The sequence below is a fragment of the Sarcophilus harrisii genome, chromosome 3 (genome assembly GCF_902635505.1).
Source record: "Sarcophilus harrisii chromosome 3, mSarHar1.11, whole genome shotgun sequence".
In the NCBI taxonomy this organism is placed as follows: domain Eukaryota; kingdom Metazoa; phylum Chordata; class Mammalia; order Dasyuromorphia; family Dasyuridae; genus Sarcophilus; species Sarcophilus harrisii.
Genome location: NC_045428.1, coordinates 165396103 through 165412774, shown reverse-complemented (window position 1 = coordinate 165412774; position 16672 = coordinate 165396103). Strand labels below are relative to the sequence as shown.

Genomic DNA, 16672 nt, shown 5'->3' with positions numbered 1-16672 from the left:
TACACTTGGGTACTATAAAACCCAGGCCTAGAAACACTGTAGTAAGTAAACATTTCAGAAGAAGAATTTTAGTGCCCATTTCCACAGCTTTGTATCAAGTAAAAAAACTGAGAAAACTGAATGATTTCAATGGCCAATAAAAAAGGAAAAAATTCTGACATTTTATCTCCCTATAAAATCTGTACATTTTATGATATAGAAAAAAGGTTCAATGAACTTATCTAAACACCAAAAAAATTAGGCTTGCTTTTTCATCTTCAAGAAACCAATCTTCTCTAGAACAGAATTAAATCTTTATTGTTGTTGTATCAAACAAAATGCTAAAACAATTTTGTAGGTTCACCAAGCTCTTTTCAATCTTTAAAAGTAAAAATATCAGCCTCATTAATTTGTAAGATAAAAATAAACAGGAAACCACCATGGAAGTGATCTTGTGCCTGATGGCACAGCACATGATTATTTCAACTAGGTGTATATCACACAAAAGAATCTCTGACCCAGCAAATCTAATAATATACTACAATAAGAAAATGCATTTTGTCATTCTTTTACAAATGTACTCAAGTTAGAATCAAATGAAACATGAGGGCAATGTGCTGACAACTTATGTGCAATATTTTCAGTTGTAAGTACATCTTTCTAATGATGACCAGTGTAAAGTTATTTACCAGAGCTTGAAATAAAACTACTTTCATCATTTCTAATAACATTTCTTACTTTGATTCTTCCCATGTCTCTCCATGTCAGGAACACAAATGCAAATAAAAAGACAGGAACCGAAATGATTCAATCATTATGTGGAAAGATATAATACCAAGGAAAAGTATCTTGAAACTAGTTCTAAATGTGCTAAAGTCCATATATGAACATAAGCCCTAAAAATAAATCAAGCCAAGGATAATTTTAAAATATTCAAAGGAATCATCTGTGTTGAAACTTTGTATCACTTCCCAAACAAAATCCTCCAGAGACCAGTCTGTGTATCCATTTCTGTGAAAAAAAGGATGAATAAAAGGAAACAAGAAGGTACTAGGTCCTAGAAGATTGTCTGATTGTTGTCCATTGGCTAAAGCTGTGTCAGTCACTGGGTGGTTGAATCATCATCGTCGTCATTACTATCAATAATAATAACATTTTTAAAAATTCTAGCGGCCAAGGGAATGGCAAAATCCTTTTCAAATTCAGCAATTATTATGTGACAATCCTAGAACATAATAAGTACTTAATAAATACTCACTGACTATATGTAGTCTTAAGAGAAAGATGCCACCAATAAGATGCCACATGAGCAGTTTTTCTGGAATTTAATCACAGCCATTCACTTTTGTCCTTGCCAGCGTTTTAGATTTGAACATGACTCCCAATAGAATTGCCTTTTAACAAAGTGAAGGCCCAGTTTTGAGTATGATTGGGTTATGAAGCAGCCAGCTGGCTCAATGAATAGAGAACTGGGCCTGGAGTCAGGAAAACCTGAGTTCAAATCCAGTCTCAAACACTTACTGGCTGGGCAAGTCACTTAACTTTATTTGCCTAGGAGATAGTTAGCTGGTTCATTGGTTAGAACTCTGGGCCTAGGGTCAGGGAGAACTTGGGCAAGTCATTTAGTCTTTATGCCTAGGTGGCAGGTGGCTCAGTGGAGAGAACTCTGGGTTCGGAGTCAGGGAGAACTGCATATCTAGCCTGAGACATTTACTACTGTGACCCTGGGCAGTCACTTAACTCTGTTTACTGGAAGAAGAAACACAAAGTACTAGTATCTTGCCAAGAAAACCCCAAATGTGGTCATGAAGTGTGACACACAACTGAATGACTAAACGACGCAATAATTAAATTAGAAAACTGTTCTCTCCCATTATTACATTTACTAGAAGCAAAAAGGCTCAAAATTACCATACATACAATTTAAGCACTGCTTATCACATCCTAAAACCCAAAGGATAGCACACGACTTGAGTGTTGCCTTTATTTTCAACTAACACCTCAAACTTCCAGGGATTTACCAATGCAGTTAAGAGTGACTATTTTTGTATATTCAGGACTTGCTATTCAACTATAAATATGCCTTATACATAAGTCTCTAAGTTTTTTCCATGCCAAGAATATCTTCCCTCCCACTCCTATCGCTACCTCGAAATCATATTTGCCTTTCAGAGTTTATCTCAACTAACACCCCCTCTATGAAGCCTTATCTGATTCCTTTCAGCTTATAATTCTTACTCCATGTGAACTCACAGCACCTGGTGAATAACACTTCCCTTAAGCACTGGCCATGCTTATTTATGCTATATTTATTCATATATGCAACATTTCATCATCTCTACTGTAGATTATAAATTAGGAGTGGGGAATTAAGGACCAAGTTTTAGTCTTCTTTTCTCTCTCATAGTACTTAGCTTGATGTACCACACTTGATGATGCACTTAATAAAGGCTAGTTATATTAATTTTGTATCTAGGCATTATTCTTTTAGATTTTTAAATTCAGAGAGCAGGCGCTATACATACCTTATTCTGTACAGCGCCACCAAATCAGAGTTGGAAGAGGACCTGATGCTCACTACCTCTGAAAGCTTGGGGAAAGCACTTACCTTCCCTGGGTCTCTATTATTTTCTTATTATAAAATGAGGGGATTAGGCTAGATAGGTTTTAAGTTCTCCAGATCACAGCATCCTTAAGAAAAATTTTATTAGGATAATAAATTTTATTAAATTTAAGAGAAATTTTATTGATCGTAACAGGACAAAACTTGTCATTATTCTAATTAAAAACTCAGGGTGAAAAAACTCCCCTCACCAATTCAGGTTGACACCTTCTCTGTAACTTTTAAGTTATCTAGATGACTGAGAAATTAAGTTACTCAAAATCACATCACCATGGTCACATTATAGATAGGTCTTAAAATTTTTACAAAGTACTTTCCACACATAAATACTATGAGATAGGCAAAAGTATTACTTCTATTTTTAAAATGATAAAACTGAAGGTTATGAAGCTAATAATGGTCCCAGCAAGAATCTAAATCCAGCTCTTACAAATCCATTCTTCTTTACACTGTACATTACTGTGCTCCCTCTGTGATGATTATTATTGTTAGAAGGGCATAAACCAATTTTATTTCAATTGATGTTCCTCAAAAAAATATTATCTTGATAATTTGTTAGTTATGTTTCTCAACATTATTTTTACTAAGTAAAAAAAAAAAAAAAACAATTCCCATAAAACAGTATGTGTTTTCTAACTGTAGTTTTCAATTGTGTTTTATATTAAGTCTTCTAAGTAGAAATCAAAAATTTATTTCTCATGCACTTTGGGTTATTACTACAATATACTATATTCATTCAAGACACATTTATTAAAAGCTCATTATGTGCTGGATTATGCAGTATGTTGTGTATTGTGTAAAATAAAGATAAGCCAGTCCTTGGCCTCCAAGAACATATGATTAGAAACAGGATGTGGCACAAATACAAATAATTATAATATATGGTGAATGAATTAAAGTAGTGTAAACAAATGGCTCTGTGAGGTCTAGTAAGAAGGAAAGGTCTGGATCACCTGCAGAGAGATGGCAGGATTTTAACTACACATCTAACGGACAAGTATTCAACAAGGAGGGGGAAAAGGATATTCCATGCATATAAATAACTGAGCAAAGAATTGAAAGAAATACTGGAGTAGCACAAACGAGGAGGATGAAGGGCTCTGAAAAACAAAAGTATAGAGACATATATCTGTAGGGGAAGAGAAAGCAGAAAATGACCATAGATAATGAAAGTTATTATTTAATAATCATAAATAGGTTAAAATTCTGATAGCTCTTAAGAAAGCTAGTAACATTTATTGACGAAGCTTATACTGTCTTCATTCCCTACTATTTGTTTGACAGTTGTGGATTAAAACTAGAATATTTATCACAAAAAGATTATTTTTCACCACTTTATATTTTAACAAAAATGAATAAGGAGTGACAAAAACTTGTGAATGTAACTGGCAAAATCTGTAGGGCCACTGAAATTCTGAGAGCTTTAAGAATCCCTCTGTCTAGCAAAGGGAAGACATTCCCAAAGAAATGAAGCATTCTTTGGAAAGAAAGTCCCAGATAAAAGCTTGACATTAATCATCAGACTCCACAAAAACATAGCTCTCTAAAGCCTGATAGATTTAGCTGTGTGAAAACATCTCTCCATTTTTCTCATGCAGTAAGTCTTCTGGGGGAAGGTCCTTTAGAAAGACTGCAGATTTCTCACAGTTGGGGAAATCTTAGGATATGAATCTTCTTACAGGCAAGCATTATCTCCACTTGACGTCAGTAACTGATTCTATTAGTGAAAAAGAGGTTCAGGTGGCAGTTCATGTATCCCAGTAATATTGTTGAGAAACTCATTAAAAGACAACAGAGCAGAAGTTTTATGACTAACTGCAATGGGTTATAATACAAATTAAAAATTTTTTGACAACTTTATAAAGGATCTACTTATACCTCAGAGCTTTTCATCAGGATGCCCCAAAGTGTAATATTTTGATATTATATTACCTTTTATTCTTCAACTCATTTTTATTCTATTCTTTTCAGGCAAATGTGCTCAAATTTGTTCCCTTTGTAAAATCATTCAATCAAGTTATTTATTATGTGCCAGGCACTGGGACAGATACTAGGGAATACAGACATAAATAAAAGAGCTCTTGCCCTGAAGAAGCATACACTCCTATTAGAGCAGATAGCATATACATATAAGTATATTAAATACATTTAAAATAAGATTAAAATAAATAAAATATGAAAGATAATATCTTTCTCATGAATCATTTAAATGGGGTAGCTTTGATTGAAGATAAGGAAGGCACTAGCAGCTAAGAGATCAGGAAAGGTGTTACAGAAGAGACGGCTTCTTACACTCTCAAAGAACTGAACTTTAAAGGAAACTCAGGATTCTAAAAAGGGAGAAGTTAGGAAGGAAGACGTTCTAAGCATGAGGGATAATTTGTGCAAAGACAAGATGTACTATCAGATATGAATAACAAAAAGAAGACCAGTGAGGGTGGGCAGGAGTGTGTATGAAGGGGAGCAATGTACAGTAGCCTGGAAACACAGGTTGAAGCCAGATTGGGAAGGACTCTCTGTACCCAATGAAGGAGTCTATATTTGATCTTATATGTAATAGCGAGCTATTTGAAGTTGGAAATCTATTCCTTAGATGACCATCATTTGGAGAATGGCTGAATAAGTTATATATGAAGACAATGGAATATTATTGTTCTATAAAAATGATGAACAGCTGATTTTAGAAAGGTCTGGAAAGATTTACACAAACTGATGCTGAGTGAAACAAGCAGAACCAGGAATACATTGTACACAATAACAGCAAGAATGTGCAATGATCAATTATGAAAGACTTTTTTCTCAGTGACTCAGTGATCCAAAGCAATCCTAATAGACTTTGGACAGAAAATGCTATCTGCATGCAGAAAAAGAACTAAGGAGACTGAATGTAAATCAACTCATCTTTTTTTTCCCCTGTTTTTTTATCTCTCCCATGGTTTTTCCTTTTGGCTCTAATTTTTCTCATGAACATGATTCATAAAGCATTGTATATTAAAATAAATAAATTACAAAGAAAAAAAACTTTAAAAAGAAAACTACTCCTGTCTTAAAAGGTTTTTCTTAGGTCTACTTAATATTATACCAGGCATGTTTCCTCAAGCTCACTATAGTCTCTCCATTCATGAAAATCTCCTAGTTAAAATCCAAATCCTTTCATAATTGGAAGAGATATTATTGCTATCTCTTCTATTTTTTTGTAACTATATTTCCTCTTTTAATTCCTATGTAAACATCTCTTAGCTTGTTCACATTGTCAATGTTTTACTGTACTTGTTCAATATTTATTCACTGAACAAGGATCTACATGCTGTTCATGACACAGAGATCTATGCTAACAATGAGTAGCCTCAAAAATGTCCATCAATGTAGAAAGCAGGAATTGGGTCTCCCCTATTCACCCAACAAAGAGTTTTCAGAAGACAACTGGTGATGGTTGCTTTGCAAGGCTGGGGATGTTAAAATATATTTAGAACATCTAAGATGGAAGATTTCCACACTCCATTGGCTCCCAGAGAGAAAGATAAAGAGAGATTTAGACTAAAAGACACAGTGAACAGCATTTAAATTTGAGTTTCATACAAACAACAATGGTAAGGGTGAGAGAAAAAGCAGAGCAAATGCAGGAGGAGAAGCTTAACATGTACTCACAAGGCTAAGGTAGGTTTTCCATCATTCTGTCTTAGGTCAAATCCTTTTAATAATGTTCACAATTGATGCTCAGTGTCACCACAGAGTTAGTCAAGAAAGACTGAATCTCTAGCTACTCACTAGTGGAAACAGTGGAGAACACAAATGTGAGTCTCTCCTACTTCAATCTAAGTCAGGTTGACTTGTCTTCTGCCTGAGTACCTAGCAAGTAGCTATACTTTAAATAAATCATGATGGAACTCATGGCAGTTACTTACTTCCCAGGTTTATGCATATCAGAACTATTTAATTTTAAGAAGGATGCTTCCACAAGATTCAGTAGTCCTGACTGGAGCCTGTATTATAACAGTATTGATCCCAAAAATCAATTTTAAATCCTCCCCAACATTTTGAGTGACTGCTTTTGAGAATCTATGGTTCAATTTTCTGCATCTTTAATTTTGTTTGTAATAAGAACAAACTTAATAGTTATTTTTAGTAGCTACTTAAAATGAAACATTTTATAAAACAAGATAGTTGCCTATATGACCAGAAACATGTACAGACCAGTCATATATCAGGAATAAGGGATTTACAGACAGGATAGATTAAACTAGTAGTCTAGTCATACAATATTAAAAGACATAGAAAAAATGTTAAATAAATCCTCTCAAAGAGAATCAATGAAATGGACAAGGATAATTTTAACACAGAAGGCATAAATGGCCTGCAATGTCTACCAGTAGAATACTTATACCAATGAAATTATACAGCATTATGTCTGAGATGAGTACTTTCATTTTCTGAGTTGCTTTTCAGTAGTGTCCAACTGTGCTTGGCAAAGATATGGGAGTAATTTGTCATTTTCTTCTCCAGCTCATTTTACAGATGAGGGAAACTGAGGCAGAGTTAAATGACTTGCCCAGGGAGACATAGCTAGTAAGTTTCTGAGGCCAGATTAGAACTCTGGAAGATGAATGTTCCTGATTTCCAATCCACTATTCTATCCACCGTAGTCTATCTAGCTGTCCCAAGTACTTTTATGTCAGCATTCAAATAAATAGTTTTTTCTTAATAAAATCCATGCCTCTGAAGTACACACACACACACACACACACACACACACACACACGTGCTGTAATCATTTTATACCTTACCAAAATTAATGCTTAGAATAATTTGATTTGCTACTCCTACCTAGTAAGGTAAAGACTACCTAGTAAGTCTCATACCCTTTCAAATATTTGAAGGCAGCTCTGCTGTCCAACAAGTCTTTACATTGAACAGCCTTGTTTCTATCATCTACTTATCACAAGATATGATTTCTAGACTTTTCCCCATACAGGATGCTCTCCTCTGGGCAAAGTCCAATTTTTCAATGATGTTCTTAAATGTTAATTCCTAGAACATATTGGTATCAGGATGGTCTCTTCAAAACAAGATGAGAATGGAATTACTACCAACCCTTTACCTGGATACATTTTCCCCAAGAAGTCATTCACTTTTCTAGGAGCCATATTGTGCTATTGATTTATGTTAAAATTTCATTCAATGAATACTCACAGATCTTTTCACCTGAATTGCCAACACATATTACTGTACTTGTGAAGTAAACTTTTTTTTTTAACAAACTATGTAAGATTTTACATTTATCTCTATTAAATTTCATTCTGTTCACTCCTGCCAGCTGTCAAGGCTCTTTTAACCTGTCAAGACCTTATAATACTCTGTCAACCAACATGTCAGCTATTCACCCCAAGTTTATGTCATCTGAAAAATTTGATAAGCTTGCTTCTAAGACTTCATTCAAGGAACAGAACTAAAAATAAGTTACTGGATCAAATAAAAACCCACAGCTTAAAATAATGTACAGCATTTCAAATAAATGTTTACTGACCAATTGATAATCTCTACGGTCACTTCCAGCTCTAAAACTGTTACCTAAATACTAAATACTAAACCAGGACAAATGTTACTAAGGATCTCCTTCCGGTTGACTTGTTAAATTAAATATACCTAATAGTTCAACCACATCTGAACTTAACTGTCATCTGGAGCTAGAAACCGGATCATGTTGTATTCTCTTATTCAATTATCACTTATTTGGGACTTTGATTTCCTTTTGTGTTTTAACTACTGCAATCTAAGGCTTTCCAGTTTAAGACACATTTTTTTCCTTAAGGTAGAATGTAAAGAGGGTATCAAAAATGTTCAAAAGACTTATGTATCTTAACTCGACGTCACTATCAGATTAACAGGCTTTGAAACACATATGAGATTCATGGAGATAGGGGCTGAGGAAAGAAATATGTGACTAAGTATATAGTATAATCCTGTATACTGTGACTGAAACTTGTGACATTAGATGAAAACTCCTACAATCATGCTGTTCTTGTTTGTCCGCTCCCCTACATTTATTTGTATCTCGGCACCCTTTATGCCGCTTTCTTGGCAGGCTTTCTTACAAGAAAAAGCATAAACTTACAGAAAAAAAAAAACTCACCTGGAATTCTGAAAAGCACTATCACTTAGCTAACTATAACTCTGGTCAGGTCACTGAATCTCTCTATAATCTAGTTTACTTCTCTAGAAAATGAAGTAAATGATATTTGCCCTTGTGATGAATACTGTTATTAGAAATACATGAGATCCTGGGTATGAAGTTCAGAGGTGCTATTGAAATACAAATGGTCATTAAGGATACTTAGATTTTTTTTTTTAAACTAGTAATTGATGACATATACTGGGGACTCAGGACTTTTACTAATATAGGAGGCTACATATTATAGGAGGTTAAAAAAAAAAAAAAAAAGATAGAACATGGAGACAGCCCTCAGCAAATTTATTATTGAGTTGGTGAGATAAGATGTATGCAGTAAAAGATGGCCATATGACACATGTAACACATGACATGACTATAAGGAAAGGGATGTTAAGAGTCTAGTGAAAATGATCTGAACCCAAAGAAAAAAGGAGACCAATATGGTAGCCATGAGTAGATTTTTAGCACAATGCTTAAAAGAATTACCTATGAATATAAAGTAGTACAAAAGTTGTAATCCAAGAAATGAATGAACAAAAAAGAAAACAGGCTAGTTCATGAGATATTAGTCAAACAGCATTTATTAAGTAAGCAGCACTCTGGCTCAAAAGGTGAATAGGAGAGAATAGGGTGTTATAAGATTTGAGAGGTAAGACTGCAAAAGGCCTTGAAAAATCAAGCTAAAATTTCTAGATTTATTATGCAGTCCAAGGGAAACCTGACAAACTTTTTAATAGATACTAAAAAGAATACACAAAGAAAGCAGCATTTTAAGAAAATTCACTTGATTTTTTAATGCAGGATGGACTAGAGGCTGAGACCCCAATTTGAAGGCTCTAAGAGCCTTGACAGTACAAACTGGAAGTAAAAAGAAGGGGACAAAAATGAAAATATCATGCAAAAATGATCCACAGCTTTTGGTGCACAAATGCAAAGAAGATGGAAGAGTCAAAAATGACCACAAAACTTGAACATTAGATGATATGGAGCATGTGGGGGAAGCATTGAACTGGAATCACATCTTTTCTGGATTCAATTTCCTCATCTGGAAAATAAGAGAGTTGGACTAGGTTTCTGGGGTCTAGCTTTTAAACTCTGATGCTAGAAATTTTGACAAGTGTAAAGAGGGGAAGGAAAGGAAAAGGGATAACTATGAATTTAATTTTAGAAATATTGAGTTTGAAATGACAGCAAAAGAACCAAATATAAATGTCCATAAGTCAATTGGAATCATAGGAATGAATTTTAAGAGCAAGGTCAGGTCTGGATATAGATTTTGGATTCATCTAAGTATAGCTGATAGTTGAAGCCTAAAGTCGATAAGCTCTTTGAAGGAGAGATTAGAAAAAGAACAGAGCTTATAATCAATCCTTGGCACATATACTTAGTTATTCTGAGGGTAGAGGAAGATGAAAAGCCAATGAAAGAGACAGAATGGAACAGTCGCAAAAGTAGAACCATGAGAATATAATGTCATTAAGTACAAGAAGAGGCTTAAGAAAAAAGGGAGAAGTCAAGTGTTGAAAAGGTATTGAAGATGAGGAAAAGAAAAGCTATGGGATTTTTGTGATTAAATGGAGTCAGCCCTCCCCACAAAAGAGAGCCATTTCAGTAAAATGAAAATAAGGGAGAGGCCCTCTCATTGGGGTTCAAGAGTCAGCGGCCAAGGTCAGAAAGGATGGACTTGATGGGATACAAAGTGAAAGAAAATTAAGAAGATGGCAGAAATAATGGAAAGAAAGAAAGCAAAGGCTATGCTGTATTGTTGTTTTAAATTTAAGGCTGTTAAGATGAGCATGTGTTGAGGCAGGTAGGTGGTGCAGTGGATAGAGCCCCAGCCCTAAAATCAGGAGGACATGAGTTCAAATCTAGTCTCAGACACTTAACACTTTCTAGCTGTGTGATCCTGGGCAAATCACTTAATCCCAATTACCTGGGGGGGAGGGGGAAAGGGAGAAGATGAGCATGTGTATAGGAAGAAAGCAAGCACATTGTGGAAAGGAAGAAATAAATATAAATACCAAATACCAAAGTGGCCATTCCTTCTATTTAGAGATGTAGAACACTTACTGTGTACAATGTCAGACTCAGATAGACATACTGATAATTAGTTTGCTGAATTGCTTTTCCCCCCTTTATTTTTAATTCTTAATTAAAGGGGATGATTAATTAGCTAAAGGGAGGATTAGACATTTTTCTGAAATGAAAGTCTCATATAAAACAAAAGAAGTAATAATAACTTTAAATAGATGGTTTAAAAAATAAAAGGCGAAATGTTGACAGTCATCATTCCCAGAAGTCCTATTGAATAGGGTAACCTGAGAGTTTTCTCTAAAATAAAACCGTGGGAATAATCTAGACAATAGTGGAAGGTGTTTTGGCCATAGATACTGCAGTGCCTATAGATAAATATGAGAAAAGACAAAATAATAGTTTTGACAAAACAATATATTCTCTAATCTACTTGTAGTTGTTCAGTTATTTTCAGTCATTTGTGACTCTTTGTTACCTCTTTTGAGGTTTTCCTGGGAGACACTGGAGTGGCTTGCCACTTCCTTTTCCAGTTCATTTTACAGATGAGGAAATGGAAGCAAACAGGGTTAAGTAATTTGGCCAGGGCCACATAGCTAATAAATGTTTGAAGCCAGATTTGAACTCAGAAAAAGGAGTCTTCCTGATCCCCAGGCCTAGCCTCGTACCATCTAAGATAATTTATACATACTGTCCAAAAAATCTTTTAAATGTCCAGGTTTCAACAAAGTTATATGAAATAGCATATGTTCTTTCTCTTTCTGGTGCTAATGAATATTGATACTCAAGTTCTTGGCCCTCATCACAATCTCAAATCTTTCTACCTTTCACCACTTTCTCAGACCATCACTTACCTTTTGCTTTTCCTTCATATTCACCACAATTTCAATCTCAGAATTAACCAATTCTCCTCTCTACTCTCAAATCCCTAGGCCCCTTATCCTAATTGTTTATTATCCCTTGTCATACCCTAATTGTGAACTATTATTATTAACTACCATTGATACAGAATTCTCAAGCTTGCAAGGCACTGTACCTATCTCATTTAATCTTGACAACCCCATGAGATAAGTCACACAATTAGCAAGTGTTTGAGGCAGAGTTCAAGTCCAGACATTCCTGAAGTCGGATTGGACACATTATGCATGAATAGAATCTCTCTTTAACTCGACCCACACTGCACCAAGAAGCATTTCTTTTATTTCTCTCTTAATTCATTTCTTCTGCTATTCCCCAAATTTCTAACCTAAGTTATCCTTTTAACACCTTTCTCCCTCACACCAGAGAGGAGATACTATTATTATTCCCATCAGAAACTAAGATGGAGAGAGAGAGATTAAAAGACTAGCCTAGGGTCATGGATACTTTTTAGTGAACCTTTAGAGGGATCTAACCTACTCAGAGGAGGGATTCACACCCTGGGGCTACTACACAACAAAAAACCAAAGTGAAATGAGTTGTTGTTTTACCTGGTATATCATCTTGAAATATGTGTGTGTGTGTGTGTGTGTGAGAGAGAGAGAGAGAGAGAGAGAGAGAGAGAGAGAGAGAGAGAAACAGAGAGACAGAGACAGAAAGAAAGACACAGAGAGAGAGAGACAGAGACAGAGACAGAAGTTTTAACCTCAATCCATTTCCCTCTGTTTCTGGTTTTTTTGCTGCACAGAGTTCTGAATCATCTGGGAATGAATACTCAGAAGTTCAATTATGCTATTTCCTCCCTGTGCATGCTTCCCCATTCCTCAGCCATGCTGCTGGCTTCTCCCCTGCCTTTTCCCAGAACAGATATCACACTGGCTTCCTCTGGTGAGGGGCAATCATTTCCTCAAACTCTCTTCCCATCCCTTTTTTGTTTGTTTGTTTTTAAGGATGCACTATTAACTTCCCAGGCCTACAATCAGATTTGTAGCCTGGGAAGTAGGAGAAAATGAAAAGCTTGACACCCAGGTACAGAAATACACATGGCCTCACTCTTGCAGATCCCTCTTTCCTTCCAGCTCCTCCCATTTCCCTTGGCAGCTGAGGTCACTTATCACCCACCACAGCAACTGTGAAAGCAGTGAAGTGAAAAGAAGCCTTTTGGGAACCTCTAAAATGCTCCCTCCTGCTCCTGGCTCCCTAAAATATGTCCCTGTCACAGCACTCTCATTCCCCTTACTATGACCCATTTACAAACTTGCACATCAAATTCACTGTGTCCCTTTGGCATCCCATACAGAAGGAGATTCAGCTTTTTCTGAAAGTCCTCTGAGGAATGAAATTTCACAACCCTCAGAAGTCTATTAAAAGTCTGCTTTTTTTTTTTTTTCCCAAAGGCCATTTCTTCCTGGGCTGGTTCTTTTGTGTGCCCTTATTTATATTCTACCTATCTCACAGGGTTGAAGCAAAGAAAGTCCTGTACATACCTCAAGGCAGTCTATATAAATGTGAACTCTTTATTATTTTAGGAAAGCAAAAAAAAAAAAAAAAATTTTTTTTGCCTTACCCCTTAATACCCACAATGACTCATTCATTCAAGGCCCAAGGCCCAAGACCCTGCCTTCCCCAGGAAGTTCTACTCTTTAAACCCTCAGACACTGTATCAAAACAGGGCAGCAATGTTTCACATGCTGTTCTATTATATACATGTTGACCTTGTATAGATTGAACTACATCATAAGCTCCTTAAAGACAAGACCAATGGTCTTGCACTCTCATATTCTCCACAGGGCTGTGTGAAACAGCAAAAAGAATAGGAAAATTTAGGTCAAGAACAACTGGTTTAGATTCTCAATTCTGACTTATTATTATGTGGCCTTGGGCAGGTCCTTTAAGCCTCAACTTTCTCTTCTATAAAACTGGAAATCATAACATCATCACCCAACCTCAAGGACTGATATTAAATTCAATAGAATCATGTCTAAAAAGCTCTTTGTAACCATAAAGCACTATGGAAGTATGAACTATTATGTTACATTTCACCATAAACTACTTCTTGATGGACTATGTATACAATTCTTCAAGTCAAGAAAACAAATGCTTGCCCACATGTATAATAAGGGCAAAGCTCCTCTGGCTCCCATACTAATTAACTGGATCACAGAATTGTTCAAAAGGTAGGTAGCCATGTTTTCTCCTTAAGATGGGACTTGGAGTGGTAAGGATTTTTTCTGAGAAACCCCTAACTAAGTATCATCAACACTGCAGGGAACTTAGCCAGCAAATTCAAAGCCTTAATAACTCTTAATCTGTCACGACTATCCATCATTTCATGCTCACTGGACCAGTTACACTTGATAGAAACAAAAAATTTTAGAGCTAGAAAGAACTGTATATGTCATTCAGTTTAAGCCTTTAGCTGAGGAATATGAGGCCCAGAGAGGTTAAATTGTTTGCCCAAAGTCAAAGTGGCAGGATTTTTAAAAACCCAGACTTTCCAACTCTCAGGCTAATAGTTATTTCCCTATAACACCTTACCACCCGCTCCCATAAACAACCACTACAACAGAAACAACACTAAAGGGAAGGTCTAACTGTACTTTTAACCCCAAATCTAGCAGAAAAGCATTAAGATCATGGAATTAAGATAATTTAGAACACATTCTTGTGTAAGGATTCTAATTGCCTCTGATCCGACTGGTCTTTCTGGATGGTTGTGCCAGGAGAGAATGTTGTTGAAATCTGTTTACAATATTTCAATTAGGTAATCATGTTACTTAACCACTTAGTCACTTAACTGCTCTAAATTTCAGTTTTCTCATCTATAAATTGAGGGAAAAAAATAAAAGTATCCCCCCCAAGGTTGTTGTGAGAAAAAATTAAAGAACATATAGCAAGCATTTTATAAACCTTTAAAGTGTCATATTAAGATAAGCTATGATTACAACTACTCTTCTCAGGTTCTCTACATGCTCCTTCTGTCCAGTAGAGCTCATACACATTCACTGTGGCTTGCACACATGCTTTGTTCTGGAAAGACAACTTCTTAAAGTTAAGACCCATATGGAACACTAGGGGAGAGTGGGGGAGAAATACACTTTTTTATTTTAAAGTACTTACATTGCATGACATATTTGCAGTTTCCATTCTTTTAAAGTGTCAATATTATCTTAAATGCCAATCCATTTATATTTCAAAGCAATGAACTATTTCAACCTTCTTTGTAGAGAGTAATGTGGTTTGATGCCCAAAACCTTTGACTAAGGATTAATAGCTAAGCTGATGAATTTTGTCTCTCCATTCCAGAAAAACTACAGTTATACTGGTGCTAAATGATATCAAATCACTTTGATCTTCTTGTGTCTCAATCTGGAAAGTTAGGATATCCTCTATTATAGAGATGTTTGACCTTAATTAATAAAGAAATTAAAAAGTAGCCTGACTGATTACTAAAGCAACAGATAAGTTTCATAGTGAATGATGATAAACACATCCTAGAACTGTAAATAGTATATAAAATACTTGGATGAGGTACTGTTAATTTGTGATCAGCACTTTCCTATTACAAATTAAAATCTACCTTCAAAAGTCTTGCTTCCTTAAAACTATAAATCACAGCAGGGGCCTTACAGTTATGCATTTACCCTGCAATGTTGTAATTTCTAAAAGGGCAGATAAAAAAATCATTGTAAGTTACTAAGGCTCCAAGTGACTTTTCAACTAACCAGAACCCAAACTAAGAAGTAAAACTAAACAGAACACAAAAAACTAGAACAGAGATTGTCAAGTCTTGGGGAAGATTAGAAAATTTAGTATTCAATTCAGGTCAGTGTGTTTACCTGTAAATTTCCTTGGGCAAGTAAGTTCAGGAAAGGGCTCAGGTTCATGCCAAATAAGAGTGGGTTGAAGGAATTCAGAGGATGAGTAGCTGGAAAAAACTGAAGACATGATGGCTATCTTTAAGCATTTTAAAGAACAATATGTGGAAGACTTGTTCTGCTTGGTCCCACACTTGGCAGAATGAGGAAAAATATATAGAAGCTGTAAAGAGATCATTTGAGGCTTGAAATAAGGAAAAACTCTTCTAACAGCATGAATTAATTGTCTATGAACCACTACATAGAATTGCCAATCACTCTATTTTTGTCTGTAGGTTTAAAAAAAATAGTATTGGGTGCACAATTCTTTCTTGATAATAAACTGGCACTTTGACACCCACTATTTCTGTGTTTCTCTATTGCTTATTGGGTAACCTACAATTTCAATTTGTCAGAGATTTTGTCCATTCATGAATCATGATTAAATAGCATCAGTGGAAGAATATTTCTAAAAGATGAACTTTCTTTTTTCTTTAATGGGGCAGGGAAGAAGCCTGAGGCTTTTGAATTTACTAAAAGTTACCCACTCCTGAGTCTGTATCCCAAAGAGATCATAAAAGAGGGAAAAGGACCCATATGTACAAAAATCCTTGTAGGACCTCTTTTTGTAGTGGCAAGAAATTGGAAATTGAGTGGATCCCCATCAGTTGGGGAATAGCTGAATAAGTTATAATATATAAATGTTATGGGATATTATTGTTCTTACACAGCAAGACAAATATGGAAATATGTTTAAAAGTACTGCACACATATAAACTATATCAGATTGCTGCCTTAAGAAGGTGGGAAGGTAAGGAAGGAAGGGAGAAAAATTGGAGAACACAAAGTCTTACAAAAATGAATGTTGAAAACTATCTTTACATGTATGCGGAAAAATAAAATACTACTGAGGGGAAAAAAGTGACACAGAATTTACCAAATGCAGTAATTCAGGCAGCACTCTTTCTCCTCAACATTTCTGGAACCAGGTCATTGTCAATTTATTTTGTTTGTCCAAGAAATCTGAAATGATGAACTAGTCCTGTGGGTTGTCTTTCCAATTGAAAGTAATCTAGTTTTGGTAGATTACTGGGT

At 35.4% G+C, this 16672-nt stretch overlaps 1 protein-coding gene across 1 annotated transcript in view; it reads right to left on the bottom strand.

Annotated features, from left to right (window-relative positions):
• ATP11A (ATPase phospholipid transporting 11A) overlaps positions 1–16672 on the bottom strand; it is a 213664-nt gene that overhangs the window by 155505 nt on the left and 41487 nt on the right.